General features: G+C 47.2%; 1 long non-coding RNA gene across 1 annotated transcript in view; it reads right to left on the bottom strand.

The window, feature by feature from the left end:
• Positions 1-1,216: 1,216 nt before the first annotated feature.
• LOC134970138 (uncharacterized) overlaps positions 1,217-12,200 on the bottom strand; it is a 36,032-nt gene continuing 25,048 nt past the window's right edge. The window contains exons 2-3 of the long non-coding RNA XR_010189690.1: positions 2,922-2,996; positions 1,217-2,848 (exon numbers count right to left, since the gene is read on the bottom strand). This is a non-coding gene — a long non-coding RNA (uncharacterized LOC134970138). The remainder of the gene's footprint in view (positions 2,849-2,921; positions 2,997-12,200) is intronic.

Here is a 12,200-nt window from a genome sequence, read left to right on the forward strand (position 1 = left end):
ACAGGAAAAGAATCAGAGGGAGGTATTGTGACAGAGTGGCTGTGCAGGAACACGGGGGGGGGGGGGGGGGGGTGACACAGAGTCTGGAAGAGAGCACTTCATCATTACATGGAAACCCCCCTTAAAAAATCCTGCATTTTCCCCTACTACTGTGAGGTGTAATGTGTATAAGGGTACTACTCTTCGGTGTAACATGTAAAAAGGGTACTACTGTCCGGGGTAACGTACATAAAGGACACTACTGTGCTGTGTTATGTGGGTAACAGACACTACTGTGTGCTGTAATGTAAATTTGTACTCAGTGCCGTAACTAGACATTTTAGTGCTGTGTGCAAGAAACGGCATCGGCACCCCCCCAAGCAAAAACAGGGGCAGTGCGCGCCTTGGGCGCGTGCCTAAAATATAGCGGCGTGGCTTTGTGGGGAAGGGGTGCGCAGTAGTCTCCATTATTCAAATACGCTGCACAGTAACTCCGCTACACCAGGTAGAGCCACTTTTATACCTTACGGCGGACAGATTCCCCTTTTTACACATTACGGCAGACAGCGTCCCCTTTTTTACACATTACGGCAGACAGAGTCCCCTTTTTTACACATTACAGCAGACAGCATCCCTTTTTTACACATTACGGCAGACAGCGTCCACCTTTTACACATTACGGCAGATAGCGTCCCCTTTTTTACACATTATGGCAGACAGCATCCCCTTTTTACACATTACAGCAGACAGTCCCCTTTTTTACACATTACGGCAGACAGAGTCTCCTTCTTTACACATTACGGCAGACAGCGTCCCCTTTTTTACACATTACGGAAGACAGAGTCCCCCTTTTTTACACATTACGGCAGACATCGTCCCCCTTTTACACATTATGGCAGACAGCGTCCCCTTTTTTATATATATATATATATATATATGTACACACACACACACACACACACACACACACACACACACACACACACACACACACACCTGTATAAACACATTATATATATATATATATATATATATATATCAATGCAAAATTGTCCCTGGCACTCCGGTCTTATGCTAAACTTGCTCCGGTGCCCTGCGCTCAGATTTGCATCTGTAGATAGTGTCCTTAGTATGGGCGGCACTCAGAGCAGGGCATATTTATTGTAACGTTTCGGGGTCCGCTGAGGAAGGGGCTGAGGACCCCGAAACGTTACAATAAATATGCCCTGCGGGGCTTTTGTTCACTAAGGTTATTACTCTTCAAGTCTCTGAGTGCCGCCCATACTAAGGACACTATATATATATATATATATATATATATACACTGCTCAAAAAAATAAAGGGAACACTTAAACAACACAATGTAACTCCAAGTCAATCACACTTCTGTGAAATCAACCTGTCCACTTAGGAAGCAACACTGATTGACAATCAATTTCACATGTTGTTGCGCAAATGGAATAGACAACAGGTGGAAATTATAGGCAATTAGCAAGACACCCCCAATAAAGGAGTTGTTCTGCAGGTGGTGACCACAGACCACTTCTCAGCTCCTATGCTTTCTGGCTGATGGTTTGGTCACTTTCGAAAGCTGGCGGTGCTTTTATTCTAGTGGTAGCATGAGACGGAGTCTACAACCCACACAAGTGGCTCAGGTAGTGCAGCTCATCCAGGATGGCACATCAATGCGAGCTGTGGCAAGAAGGTTTGCTGTGACTGTCAGCGTAGTGTCCAGAGCATGGAGGCGCTACCAGGAGACAGGCCAGTACATCAGGAGACGTGGAGGAGGCCGTAGGAGGGCAACAACCCAGCAGCAGGACAGCTACCTCCGCCTTTGTTCAAGGAGGAACAGGAGGAGCACTGCCAGAGCCCTGCAAAATGACCTCCAGCAAGCCACAAATGTGCATGTGTCTACTCAAATGATCAGAAACAGACTCCATGAGGGTGGTATGAGGGCCCGACATCTACAGGTGGGGGTTGTGCTTACAGCCCAACACCGTGCAGGACGTTTGGCATTTGCCAGAGAACACCAAGATTGGCAAATTCGCCACTGGCACCCTGTGCTCTTCACAGATGAAAGCAGGTTCTCACTGATCACATGTGACAGACATGACAGAGTCTGGAGACGCCAAGGAGAACGTTCTGCTGCCTGCAACATCCTCCAGCATGACCGGTTTGGCAGTGGGTCAGTAATGGTGTGGGGTGGCATTTATTTGGTGGGCCGCACAGCCCTCCATGTGCTCGCCAGAGGTAGCCTGACTGGCATTAGGTACCGAGATGAGATCCTCAGACCCATTGTGAGACCATATGCTGGTGAGGTTGGCCCTGGGTTCCTCCTAATGCAAGACAATGCTAGACCTCATGTGGCTGGAGTGTGTCAGCAGTTCCTGCAAGACGAAGGCATTGATGTTATGGACTGGTCCGCCCGTTCCCCAGACCTGAATCCAATTGAGCACATCTGGGATATCATGTCTCGCTCAAGCCACCAACACCATGTTGCACCACAGACTGTCCAGGAGTTGGCGGATGCTTTAGTCCAGGTCTGGGAGGAGATCCCTCAGGAGACCATCCGCCACCTCATCAGGAGCATGCCCAGGAATTGTAGGGAGGTCATACAGGCACGTGGAGGCCATACACACTACTGAGCCTCATTTTGACTTGTTTTAAGGACATTACATCCCAAAGTTGGATCAGCCTGTAGTGTGTTTTTCCACTTTTCCAGAACATACGGACGATAATCTTCGTGGCGGGGTAGCCTGCTGTGGTTGGGCCGGGACATACGACCTTGCTTTCTTTTCGGCCACAGGTTTTTTGTGGTGATGTCTTACAGAAGTCCCACTTCTGCTGCTCCATACTTCTTTTGATGGACCTTTTAATGAAAGTGCAATTTTGTTATGGCCATTCCTTTACAAACATACCCTATACTACAATGGACACTTTACCTGCTTCCGCAGCGTCATCATCATCAGATGTGATAGGAGTTACTGGCCGACAAGTAGTACTGCTTTTTTCAAACACTGTATAAAAAATAAAAATAAAAATTATTCATGCTATTGTTGATACATCCACCCATTATGCTTATAAACATTTATTCTTTAAGAAATGCTTGCTTTATTTTAAAAAAAAAACATAAGGACCAGAAACAAAAAAAACAAAACATAAAACAATAAACATTGTCCAATAGACATATGCACTATGGAAAAATCAACACAGGAAACATGTACAGGACACTGACATAGGCCACAAGTAAAAAAAAAAAAAACATTACCAAACAAAAACACACACATCTTCATTTTGTATTGAAAGGAAAAATATTACAGATACAATATATAAATTGCTCTGTGATGTGGCACTCCAAACACACATTACCACTATATGAGCCACACCAAAATGTATAAATATTTTAAAAATTACACTGCAGTGTGGTGTCACGGTACAAATACAAGCTAAAAATTATCAAAGAAATAGTGTTATTTGGTTTAAAAATATTACATTATCTAATAATGACATTACACATGTAAGTGGTTTCCAAACCACTTTCCACTACTCCAGCCTCTAACATGACAACCACTGTTTTTTAAACATTGCACATGGATCACATAAATATAAAACATAGTCACAATTATTTAAAAAAAAAAGGCCCAAAAGGAAAACATTATTGCAGGACAATTCAGAGACACACCAAGTCCAAACTACACTTGCAAAATATCTTTCATAAAAACACATGACAATCATACAATAAAGTAAGATGTTACATTGGCTTTTGTATAAAACATGAACCAAAACAATGTATTTGCTGACACACACTTGAAGATGGGAGTAATATGCAACGTCAGATGACACACATAAAAGAAAAAAAAAAGGTCATAGTGTTAGGTGCCGCGGTCCGCGGCGCCGCTCGGTCTGCTTCCGAGCGACGCTCACGGCCGCTGCACCTCCCTCCCTGCCTGCCCGGCGCCTAGCAACGCCAGGACGCCGTGCGTACTGTAGCTGCTGGTCCCTGGCAACGCTAGGACGCCGGGCGTTCACAGCCGCTGGGTCCATGGCAACGGGGACGCCATTGGCGGACCGCGTTTACCGTTGCCAGATAAAATTGATTAGTTGTTCGTGCAGCAGGGCAGCTGCACGGCAACTAGTCATTAGGGTCTGGGGGCTGGTCTTGCTGGCCCTCCTGTCATTGGCCAGCAGGGCCTTTTTATGGGAGCCAGTACACTGCAGCCTCGCCGGTGATAGCTTCCTGTATGCTGTTCCTGCCTTGCAACGTTTGTTTCTGGTCAGCTGTATCTGGTCGATCCTGCTCCCTGTGCTCCTGAGTCCTGGAGTTCTGAAGCCGGTCCTGGGAATCCTTCCAGTCCAAGTGAACCTGTTGCAGTCATCTGGGGGTTCTCGCTTATTGGGGTTTCGTGAGTAGCGGCTTCTGCCGCGTGTTGCGGCCTAGGCCGCTTAGTCATTGCGTTTATTTTGTACTGGTGGTTTTGCAGAGGTTTCCGCTTTTCACTTTCCTCCCCGGTACACGACGGTGCCGTGTGGGGGTGTGGACAGTGGTATCTTTTGTTGTTCTTTTCCTTTGGCGGCGTGCCGCGCATATATTTAGTTTTAGGGTTGTTAGTAGCCCCTAGCCTTCTGTTTGCTTTAGTTAGAGGTCCCCTTGTTATTATCCTGTCTCGGTTCACGCCTTGTCTCACTCTAAGACCTGGGGGCATCGGAGTTGGGCAGACCTAATCCGCCCTTCAAACGCGGCTGCCGTGGGCCCAAGAAACCATAGTCACTCAGGCTATTTCCGTACCACACCTTATTTCAGCGTCACGTCCTGGTGCTCAGGACTCACTACGCAACATCTCTCTAGTTCTGAGCACCAGGAACGTAACATTATCACCGGCCACACACAAAAAAAAATAAAAAAATATAAAGAGTTATTTGTATTTGGTGGGCCTTGAAATTCGGCCTCATGAATCCGGCAGTTTTAGGACCGAATCCCAGCCATATTTTGGCCAACCAGATTCAGGAACTAACTCAGATGGTTCAGGATCTTACTCTTCGGGTGAGATCGCAGGAAGATCTTTTGCGAGCCTCCCCGAGTATGATTCCAGAACCAAAGATGCATCTACCTGACCGTTTTTCGGGTAACCGAAAGGATTTTTTTAATTTCAAGGAAGCTTGTAAGCTTTATTTTCGTTTAAGGCCCCGATCCTCTGGTACTGAGTCTCAACGGGTCGGGATTGTGATGTCATTACTACAAGGCGATCCGCAAACCTGGGCTTTTGGGCTAAAAGCCGATGATGTTGCCTTTTTTAAGTCCTTAGGCCTTTTGTATGATGACCCTGATAGAGAAGCGTCGGCTGAGAGCCACCTGCGTGCACTTAAGCAAGGGAAAAATCCTGCAGAGGCATATTGTACCGAGTTTCGCCGTTGGTCGAACGACTGTGGCTGGAATGACCCGGCCCTGCGCAGTCAGTTTCGCCTCAGTTTGTCTGAAGTTATTAAAGACAGTCTCCTTCAGTACCCCGCTCCAGAGACTTTAGACAAACTCATGGAGCTTGCTATTAAAATTGATTGTCGTCTCCGGGAGCGGAGGGCTGAAAGAGGAGCTAGTTTCAGGCCTAGTCCATGTGTGTATACTTTCCCTGAGGACGTCGAGGAGCCCATGCAAATGGGTCTCTCCCGGCTGTCCCCAGAGGAAAGAACCAGAAGGCTAAATTCTGGTCTCTGCTTGTATTGTGGTGGCAAGGGACATATTGCGCGTAATTGCCCGAATAAGCAGGGAAACGCTCTGACCAAGTGAATTGTGAGGGGGTTCACTTGGGTCTGCAATTGATCTCCTCTAATGATTCCTTATTAGTTCCTGTAAAAATTTCCTTTGGTAGTCTCAGTTCGTTGGTGTCGGCCTTCGTCGACAGTGGAGCTGCGGGAAATTTCATGGATCTTGGTTGGGCTCAGGCTTTGGGCGTTCCACAGATACCTTTGGATAAACGTATCACCATGCACGGCTTGGATGGTGGTCCGCTTTCTAATGGGGTAATCACTCACCGCACACCTCCAGTACAACTGACAGTGGGGGCCCTACATTCGGAGAAAATCGAGTTTTACCTTACCCATTGTCCGGCAATCCCCGTAGTTTTGGGTCACCCCTGGCTTGCCTTTCATAATCCCACCATAGATTGGCGGTCTGGGGAGATTTCCCGATGGGGTCCCTTTTGTGTTAAGGAATGTATTTCCCGTCCAGTCCGGGTTGCGGCTGTCACCCCAGAACTTATTCCTTTGGAATATCAGGACTTTGCCGATGTTTTCTCCAAGGGTAAAGCGGATATTCTGCCCCCTCATCGGTCCTATGACTGCGCCATTGACTTAGTTCCCGGTGCCTCTTTGCCTAAAGGGAGACTATATGCCCTGTCTGGGCCAGAAACTACGGCAATGGATGAGTATGTACTGGAGAGCCTGAAGAAGGGCTTCATTAGGCCCTCGAAATCTCCATTGAGTGCAGGGTTCTTTTTTGTTGAGAAAAAAGATGGGTCGCTCAGACCATGTATTGATTATCGGGCTCTGAATAAGATTTCTGTTAAAAACACCTACCCCTTGCCACTGATTTCGGTACTATTTGATCAGCTCCGTACTGCCGTTATCTTTTCCAAAATCGATCTTAGAGGGGCTTACAATCTCATCCGAATAAAATCTGGGAATGAGTGGAAGACGGCTTTCAGCACACAGTCGGGACATTATGAATACCTGGTGATGCCGTTTGGGCTGTCTAATGCTCCTGCTGTATTTCAAGATCTCATTAACGACGTCCTTCGCGACTTTCTAGGAAAGTTCGCAGTCGTTTATTTAGATGACATTTTGATTTACTCTGAGTCCTTTGAACAACATATTACCCATGTACGACTGGTCCTTCAGAGGTTACGGGAAAATCATTTGTACGCCAAACTGGAGAAATGTGATTTCCACATCACAGAAGTGTCCTTCCTGGGGTATATTATTTCTCCAGAGGGGTTTTTCATGGAACCAAAAAAACTCCAGGCAATCCTAAATTGGGCACAACCCACGAACTTAAAAGCAATCCAGCGCTTTTTAGGGTTTGCAAATTATTATAGGCGTTTTATTCATGCCTTCTCAGATTTGGTTGCTCCTATTGTGGCATTGACTAAAAAAGGAGCGGACCCTTCCAATTGGTCGCCTAAAGCCAAGTCTGCCTTCCTGGCCTTGAAACAGGCCTTTGTCTCAGCTCCAGTACTCAGACACCCTAACCCGGATCTCCCCTTTATTGTCGAGGTAGATGCCTCAGAGGTTGGAGTGGGGGCTATCCTTTCTCAGGAAGACCCGGAGTCTCGGGAATTACACCCATGTGCCTTCATGTCCAGAAAATTCTCCTCCGCAGAATCCAACTATGATGTTGGTAATTGAGAATTGTTGGCAGTTAAGTGGGCTTTCGAGGAGTGGAGGCACTGGCTGGAAGGAGCAAGGCATACCATTACTGTGTTTACTGACCACAAGAACCTGCAGTATATTGAGTCAGCTAAACGGCTTAATGCTCGACAGGCACGTTGGGGCGCTGTTTTTTACTCGTTTCAGGTTTATCATCACCTTCAGGCCCGGTTCCAAGAATATGAAAGCCGATGCCCTGTCACGTTGTTTTCTTCCGGTTCACAATAACCACCCGGCTACTACCCCCATAGTCCCATCGTCTGTCATCCGGGCTGGCCTCACACAGGATTTATTTTCACAGCTAGTCCAGCTTCAGCAGCAGGCTCCCAATGTCACTCCTGCAGATCATCTCTTCGTCCCTGAATTTCTGAGAGGCACTGTTCTAACTGAGTTTCATGATAATAAGGTTTCTGGTCATCCGGGTATCACTAAGACCTTGGAGTTAATCTCTCGCTCAGTGTGGTGGCCTAATCTTTCTAAAGATGTAAGGGAATTTGTCCGTTCCTGTCAGGTTTGTGCTCAGTACAAGGTATCTCGATCGTTGCCGGTCGGGCAACTCATGCCTCTAGCCGTTCCTCTCAGGCCATGGTCACATATATCCATGGATTTCGTGGTGGACCTTCCTCTTTCAGCTGGGTTCCGAGTCATTTGGGTGGTAGTAGACTGTTTTAGTAAGATGGACCACTTCATTGCTCTTTCCCGATTACCCTCCGCTCAAGGGTTGGCAGTTTTGGTTCTCCGCCATGTTTTCAGGCTCCATGGTTTACCCATGGATATTGTCTCTTATCGGGGACCTCAATTCATTGCCCGTTTCTGGAAACGTTTTTGTGCCTCATTAAATATGAAACTCTCTTTAACATCTGGGTACCATCCACAGTCTAACGGACAAACTGAACGTGTTAATCAGTCGTTAAAACAGTATTTACAGCTATATTCGGCCAAACTTCAGAATGATTGGTCTGAATTTCTTCCTTTGGCCGAGTTTGCCTATAATAACTCTTGTCATTCTTCCACCAAGGAGTCCCCATTCTTTTCGGTCTTGGGCTTTCATCCTAGAGCCAATTCTTTTTACCCTCATTTTCCAGTCTCTTCGTTGACCTTAACTTCCCGTCTCAGAATGATTTGGAAAAAGGTGCACCTTGCCCTTAAGAAGGCTGCCTTCCGAGAAAAAAAAATTTCTGATAGATTCCGACGCCCATGCACTTTTAAGGTGTGAGATAAGGTGTGGTTGTCAACCCGCAACATCAAGCTCCGACAACCCTCGGCTAGATTGGGACCCAAATTTATTGGACCGTTCCTTATCGTTAAGCAGGTCAATCCAGTTGCTTTTCGGCTACGCTTGCCTAAAACACTCAAAATTGGCAATACTTTTCACTGTTCCCTTCTGAAGCAATATATTTCTTCCAGGAGATTCCCTCGGAAGACTTCCCAGGGTAGATCTCCGGTGAATGTTCAGGGGCAACAAGAGTTCCTGGTGGAGAAGGTTTTAGATTCCAAAGTTTCTCGGGGCCGGCTTTATTTTTTGGTTCACTGGAAAGGCTATGGCCCGGAAGAAAGGTCTTCGGTCCTGGATAACAATTTACATGCCCCTAAACTTAAGAGATTATTCTTTCAGGAATTTCCTCAGAAACCTGGCTTTAGGGGTTCCTTAACCCCTCCTCAAGGGGGGGTACTGTTAGGTGCCGCGGTCCCGCTCGGCCTGCTTCCGAGCGACGCTCACGGCCGCCGCACCTCCCTCCCTGCCCGCACGGCGTCTAGCAACGCCAGGACGCCGTGCGTACTGTAGCCGCCGGGTCCCTGGCAACGCTAGGACGCCGGGCGTTTACAGCCGCTGGGTCCATGGCAACGGGGACGCCATTGGCGGACCGCGTTCACCGTTGCCAGATAAAATTGATTAGTTGTTCATGCAGCAGGGCAGCTGCACGGCAACTAGTCATTAGGGTCTGGGGGCTGGTCTTGCTGGCCCTCCTGTCATTGGCCAGCAGGGCCTTTTTATGGGAGCCAGTACACTGCAGCCTCGCCGGTGATAGCTTCCTGTATGCTGTTCCTGCCTTGCAACGTTTGTTTCTGGTCAGCTGTATCTGGTCGATCCTGCTCCCTGTGCTCCAGAGTCCTGGAGTTCTGAAGCCGGTCCTGGGAATCCTTCCAGTCCAAGTGAACCTGTTGCAGTCATCTGGGGGTTCTCGCTTATTGGGGTTCTCTCCCGGTTTCGTGAGTAGCGGCTTCTGCCGCGTGTTGCGGCCTAGGCCGCTTAGTCCTTGCGTTTATTTTGTACTGGTGGTTTTGCGGAGGTTTCCGCTTTTCACTGTCCTCCCCGGTACACGACGGTGCCGTGTGGGGGTGTGGACAGTGGTATCTTTTGTTGTTCTTTTCCTTTGGCGGCGTGCCGCGCATATATTTAGTATTAGGGTTGTTAGTAGCCCCTAGCCTTCTGTTTGCTTTAGTTAGAGGTCCCCTTGTTATTATCCTGTCTCGGTTCACGCCTTGTCTCACTCTAAGACCTGGGGGCATTGGAGTTGGGCAGACCTAATCCGCCCTTCAAACGCGGCTGCCGTGGGCCCAAGAAACCATAGTCACTCAGGCGTGAACTGACCACACGGGTGAGACAATGGAGGTAGGGTGCTAGGGGCTATTTCCGTACCACACCTTATTTCAGCGTCACGTCCTGGTGCTCTGGACTCACTACGCAACATCTCTCTAGTTCTGAGCACCAGGAACGTAACACATAGAATGTAAATGCAAATACACATGCTCACCATTCTTCCTGGGCCTATCTGAATCCCGGACATGGGTTGCAGAGACAACTTCAGGAGGTATTACACTCCGCATGGGCTCCTCATACTCCAGATATCTTGCAATATAGGGCTGCCCACCACCGGTTTTTCAAGCCGACTTCGCCTCCTTGGCCATTTTGGACTTGACACGTCGCTTTATGTCATAGTACAGTTTGCAGCACGTGTCTTCCGTCCGCTTGACCACCCCCTCACTATTGACAACAGCAACAACTTTCTCCCACAACAACGTCTTCCTTCGTGTTGGCACCTTGGCGGACTCAGTGCCAAATAGCTGCCTCTGATACTTCATCAGCTCACGCACCAATGCCACATTTTCTGCAAAACTAAACTTTACATTCCGCCCAGTCTTAGTAGTGGTGCGTGGCTGCGGAGCACTCTGACTGTCACTATCACTTGAGGCTGCTGCAGCAACCTCACCCACCTCCTCCACCTCACTAACCTCACTAACACTCACCTCCTCCACCTGACCAACCTCCTCCCCCTCACTCACACCCTCCACCTCACCCACCTCTGAGTCACACATAATTGTGTGTCTAAACAGTTAACACAGAAAAAAAAAAAGACAAACAACACACTCCTCCACTACCACTACACAACTCACACACACACACACACACACACACACACACACACACACACACACACACACACACACACACACACAAACACTGACAAGGGACTATAAAGAAAAATAACTTGGACTAAAAATGAAACAAAACCACAAAATACAAGACTACAAGAATGACAAGACGACTTTCAAACACAATACCACACTCAGAAATCGCTACCAACACTCCTTACCAAACCACAAATTCACCTACCTCCACAGCACAACCTCCCTCCTCCTCACCACTAACTAAACCCACGAGGTGCGGACGGTTTGGGGCGTATTTATATTGTTGCGCACAGACACTCCTACCATCTGAAACACAACCAATCACGAACGGGGATGAAAATCGAAACTGAAAGTGAAAATGCGGCCGCGGGAAAAGAAAAACCCTGCCGCGTTTAACTTTGGGAAAAAAACAGCAAATACAACAAAAACACGTACGCAAACGACAATGACGGCCGTAAATGTGCAAAAAAAATACGACTGGCATCAACATCGGAAAACACGAAAACCATAAAGTCGACTGCTTCGTAACTTTGCGTATATGGATTCAAAAAGTTGCATGAAAATGCACCCGATACAAAACGAGTTTAAACACTACACAAACCGAATCAAACACGAATATTAGTAAGTATTGCCCATTGAGGTTAAAATTCGACAGCACAGGTGTTTCCACCGCGACTTAGCCATTCACGTCTCCTGGTCCACGGCTTGTCTCACCACCGGCTCTGCTTCCGGAGGATGGCGTCACAGCGTCCACGTCAATCAGCCACGTCCAACGCGTTTCGAAGTACCTGAAGTACGAAACGCGTTGGCCGTGGCTGATTGACATGGACGCTGTGACGTCATCCTCCGGATGCAGAGCCGGTGGTGAGACAAGCTGTGGACCAGGAGACGTGAACGGTTAAGTCGCAGTGGAAACACCTGTGCTGTTGAATTTTAACCTCAATGTATGTAATCAGATGTTACAAGTAAAATTTGTTACTTTTTATACACTCAAGAGTGCGCTCTCCATTTTTTGACAGTCTTTACCAATACTCCAGTGGCATAGAGGGGATTTGAAGCTGCACTCAATTTGGAAATATACTCTGGAAACAGCAGATCCTGTTGCGCTACACTGAACATTGTGGATATATATATATATATATATATATATATATATATATATATATAGAAATGGGGGGAATAAGGGTACCGGCGACTTGTGTTGCTTGAAATGCAATAGTTAAAAATAGATTTTAAAAGCCAAAAAATATGTAATAATACAAACGAGCTTTAATATCACATAAAAGCGAATTACAACATAAAACGTACTTCAGAATATTAATAAAAGCATAAAAACATAAACATAAAAGGTCTTTGTAAGAAGTCAGTTCTGACGAAACGCGTTGGACTCC

The sequence above is a fragment of the Pseudophryne corroboree genome, chromosome 11 (genome assembly GCF_028390025.1).
Source record: "Pseudophryne corroboree isolate aPseCor3 chromosome 11, aPseCor3.hap2, whole genome shotgun sequence".
In the NCBI taxonomy this organism is placed as follows: domain Eukaryota; kingdom Metazoa; phylum Chordata; class Amphibia; order Anura; family Myobatrachidae; genus Pseudophryne; species Pseudophryne corroboree.